Source organism: Lygodium microphyllum, chromosome 4 (genome assembly GCF_053477565.2).
Source record: "Lygodium microphyllum isolate KBCC chromosome 4, Lygodium_microphyllum_v1.1.10, whole genome shotgun sequence".
Lineage (NCBI taxonomy): Eukaryota > Viridiplantae > Streptophyta > Polypodiopsida > Schizaeales > Lygodiaceae > Lygodium > Lygodium microphyllum.
This window is the reverse complement of record NC_141138.1, coordinates 67,983,376-67,988,413: the sequence shown is the minus strand read 5'-3', so window position 1 is coordinate 67,988,413 and position 5,038 is coordinate 67,983,376.

Below are 5,038 nucleotides of genomic sequence, written 5' to 3'. Positions count from 1 at the left end.
CAAAAATCCATGCAGTAGCTAAGCAGCTGGACAAGTACAGTCTAGTAGCGACCCATACAGTTTTGTGGAACAGTTTGAGCAAGTTTGCAAGGCCAACGGTCTCACGGACCTAGCACAACGCTCCCAAGCATTTGGGCTCTACTTAGGCGATAAGGGTAGGACATGATTCACCAACTTGGATGTGGCAGAGCGGGCAAACTTTGCCTGACTAAAAGATCTCTTCATTAAGAGATTCTCGAAAGCAGGATACTCTGACAACCTCATAGTTCAACTAATGAATGTCAGTCAAAAGGACAAGGAGGACATAAGAGACTACGTCACTCATGTGCGCAGCCTCTTCAAGAGAATCCCCACAAATGAGTGACCAAATGAAAGAGCAGTCTCCACCATGTTCATGAATGGAATCTGCAGCGAGGAGTTTTACAAGGCTTTGGTAAGAAACTCTAGCTTACAACGAGATGTGCTAGCTAGGGTCTTTGATGAAGCAATTAGGGTGGATGACCAGCTGAGAGAGAGAGAAGTTCTCGAAGCTCAAACCGCGACAACTCTAGGTAATCTCGGGCGAGGAATCAACCCCTAGCACGCAGCACAGAGGGAAGAGTGTAGATCAGGGCCAGGAGCTCGCCGAGGTGAGAAGGAAGCTAGCACGACTACAAGAATTGGTGAGGAAACCAATGCTACTGCATGCCCAATGTGTGCATTGTGGCAGCAACCACCTCTCGGCCAAGTGCCAGGATCCTAGGTTTAGGCCATGTGTGAATTGTGGCAGATTCAACCACGATGCCATGCACTATACGTTGCCTAGGAGATTCCCCTATCTCCAACAATACAACCCGTCGTACCTAGGGAAAAAGCTGCCAAATTTCCTTAGAAGAGGAACCCAACTACCACTTCTAGCACCAAATGATGCAAAGCCTGTCATCCCTAAGATGGAGATCAACCCAACAGGCATACCCCGGCCACCAAGACCCTACGTGACCCATCTGTCGAGCAATACTCTAGTCCATTATGTGGAGGAGCCTAATGAAGACGAAGCCTAAGTAAACCCTTACGTCTCATACGATGAAGAGGGTAATCCAGTCCTGATGGACTATTGATCGGTGCCAGTGATGGCATTAGGTAGAGGTAGGGAAAGAGGATTCACAGGACTAAACCAAGATCCAAGCTCGTGTTGGACTTGGAGTCACCCGGGCCACACATCATCACCATGTCCAGAGAGAGAACAAGCGAATGAGGAAAAGGCCGACCTCAGATGTGTCGAGTGTGGCATCACTCACCTCTTTGTTGATTGCCCTCGACGGAATCCATCCCCTAACCTGGCAAACATGCTCTCAATGCCCTTGGGGATGTTCAAGGTTGAGACATTCGGCAACGAGGACACACCCTTCCGCTGCATGTCATGACTAGAGCACAAACGAGACAGGCAGGCATATCACTGCTAGGGTCTAGCCACCTTGATGCATCCTCAATTGGAAAGAATAGCCGAAGACGAAGGAAGAAAAGACCAAATGCTAAAATGACCCTCAAAATCGACAGTGCCACAACGCTGTCGGTTGGAAGGAGAGTCATTGATGCTGAGGCGGAAACCACCGCTCTAAAGATGGCATGGAAATGGAGTGCAAGGGTAGGGGGGTATCCCCACCCTAGGTGCCAACTCGAGGCAATAACCAAGGTCAAAGAATGGGTAAAAGGAGCCTAGGAGCACCTCAGTGATGCTGAGTCTATCTTAGGGGACGAGATCGAGGATCTCTCCAGTGTAAGCACACTAGTCTCACCTACACCACCAAGGTCGAGAGACTCACCCATGCCACGGGTGGTGCTGCCTAGGCCAAGTTTAGATGCCATGGGCTAGCCCGTCAGTCAAAACCAATGACCAAGGAGCACAAACCTAGGAGAGAGACAACCAGCCAGCAACCTCCTCGTGACCTTAATAACTACCCCTGTGACCCTAAGTTTAGGAGACTTGCTCAGACAACACCCCACACTATGGTAGGAATTGAAACACTGGGTAGAAGGACCAATGGAGCATGCTACCGCTAACTTGCAGGATCATGATGTAGTCATGCAAATGCCCATCTTGACATTACACTCAATGCCGAAGTCACTACATGTCAATACCTTTTGGGAAGGCACTAAGATGCACGCAATTTTGCCTATCCTAGCCCTAGGAGATGCAGTATGGAAGGGAATCGTAGATACCAAGGCAGGGGTAAGTGTGTTGAACCATACTGTGCTCTAGGCTTGGGGAAACCTACCTGTCGAAATCGCTAGGTTCAACGTCACTCTAGCTAACGAAATGAAAGTAAGGCCATTTGGAGTCTTAAAGAATTAGCCAATGAAGATCGCGGGTGTCTAGTTCTCTATGAACTTCATTGTCATGAAGGAAGTGGACTACAACATTCTGCTAGGATGACCCTAGATGAGGAATGCTCAAGTCATTGAAGACTGGGGCAACAATCTAATGTTCCTAGGGAACTGGACGAAAGCGGTGAAGATCAAGATGGACACTTGGAAGACGACCCCTGTCGACTTGGATGCCATCTCTGTCATGCTCAGGGGTGATGCACCAATGAGGAAGTCTCACGGACCCCTAACCAAGTACATCCCTTGCCCTGAGGATGAGCGAGATTGGATGCATGTCCTAGCAACCATCAATCTCCCATTCTCAGTGAGGAGGAGGTGTACCAATAGGCTGCAAAAACTGCAAGATTCTCAAAAAGGGAGTCCGCAGTGCCACTCTGTATGATGGCTAGAAGCTTAAGCAACCGACCTAGACCTGTCCCTTCCCGCGTTCCTAGCAACAAGCTAGAACTGCATGAGCCCCCCCATGCCGGAAGCCCCTGTCAATGTCCGAGTAGCCACCATCACCAAACTAGAGGACGAGGACGACGAGGTGGTAGCAACCAGTATACCTATGCATCACGGCCACCGCTCGGCACATGGATGCTTTTGATGTCTTGATTGACAAGGAAGCTGACTTCAATGTCTTGACCTATGCTCATTAGACCCTCATTGGTCAGCCACAGTTACAGCCCACCAATGCTAAACTCAGCTTCGAGGGAAAATCATATGCACTGTTAGGGAAGTGCAAGATTGCAATCTCTATCGAGTCTGAGAGCCTACCAATCATCTTCTATGTATTGCCAAATACGAAGGATGCAGGTCAAGAAATGTTATTAGCACGCACTTTCAAGAAGCAAGCACATTGCAACGTGGACTACAATATGCAACAGATTCACCTTTCTATTGGCAATGCTCAAATCATGATAGCTTCCAGCAAGGGTAGCAAGGCTCTGCCAAAGCCTGCTATGCCACGGATAGAGCCACTTGGGACCACGCCTGAGGAGGAGGGTCGTGAGTTATCACAACTCGCCCAGGCCACAAAACCACCGTCAACTAAGGTCATGCCCAAGGCCTTAGAGCCCACACTTAAATGGGTGCCAAGGCACCAAAAATGGCCTACGCACAGCAAGTAAACACAACCCGGTAGGGCCAGCAGCTATCATTTAAAACCTAAGCGACCGAGTGGATTCTATTGGCATAGATGCACAATCAAGCCGTGATGGATTCCCAAAGATCTGTTGCGAGCCCAAGGATACTACCAAGGCAACGCCTGGATATGGGTACCCAAGATGAGAGGTTGTAGACGCATAGCCCAACCACGACCATCGAATGCCACCCCATCTCCAATAAGCCCCGCTCTGGCTAAGGTAAGGAACACCTAGGAAACCCGAGTTGTAAAGCCCACAAAACCCATGATGGGTGTGGTAAAAAAGAACCAACCAATATATTGACCGAAAGAGCAGCTTGATATCCTGGAATCATCCAAGTCGAGAGAACTTGGCACCCCAGTGGCTGCGCAAGAGGGAAGCAATGCATCGCCCATGCCACCGGAGCCACCTTCAGTACCCCAAAGCAGCATTGGACATGCGGATCGGACTACGGAGTTATCTTTAGATCCAGTGTTGCCTAGTCCACCACCCCTCGAACCATTGCTGTCGAGCTCAATTCCATCACAACCACCAACAGGTCTGAGGCCTTCTTACGAGTGATGTTCAATTCTATTGGTCGCCAAGGACCTTGTTGAGAATACGAGAGATGACTTGGTGACTTGTATCAAGCTCTTGATGACACCTTTACCAAGCTCGCTAGGAGCTACAAAAGACTTGACCTCGGTTTGCTTTCCTCTAAGGTTCATTCCTTGTCCTGCACTTGGGAAGAATACGAGTTCATAATCGTAACATCCCCCAAAGTCTCAAAGGAGTTGATAGATAATGGTGAAATCTCAAAAGAGCACACATTCATCAAACAATTGATAACATCCTATCACAAGCCTCAAAGTCCTGTAACAACCATTGAGATTGAGGAACTTACTCGCCTTGCTGACTCTAACTCCTCATTCCTACAAAAATGGGTAACTTATGTCTCCAATGGGAGAAGTGGGGTTGCCAAATAATGACTAATACTGAGCAACAACATGCCATCAAGACAACTGAGTATGACCCGACTTACGTAGCACCAACCTCATTTAGGATCTTGACCACCACTCGCGCCAAACACCTAGATGACCAAGTCTTGGCCCATCCTTACATTGATTGTATCCTTACGAAAGAAGAGCTACATGTGGCTAGCCACATCAATTCGGGTGACTTTCTAACCGATGTCCTGACCTACATTACCCAAGCATGCATTAGCCCTTGCAATATCGATCGTCACGCCCAATTGGACTACAACCTTGATTTCTATAATTGGTTGATGCCCAAATAATTGGAACCCTATGATGCTCAAATGTCTTGCCTCTCCCATGTCCCATCCTAGGAGGATCCCTCTCAAAAAGGGGGGGAGTAAACATGAAGAGAGGTGAAATCAAGGAAAGTGACATAAGATCTTGGAAAGAAATAGAGTTGCTTAAGGGGAAATTCCTTTTGTTGCTTCAAGCATGTTCTGCTCGCCATAAAAGCATGATCTATTCCTATTTATTTTCCAAGAGAATGTCTTAGGAATACTAATGGTGAACAATGATATGTGGCAGGAACCT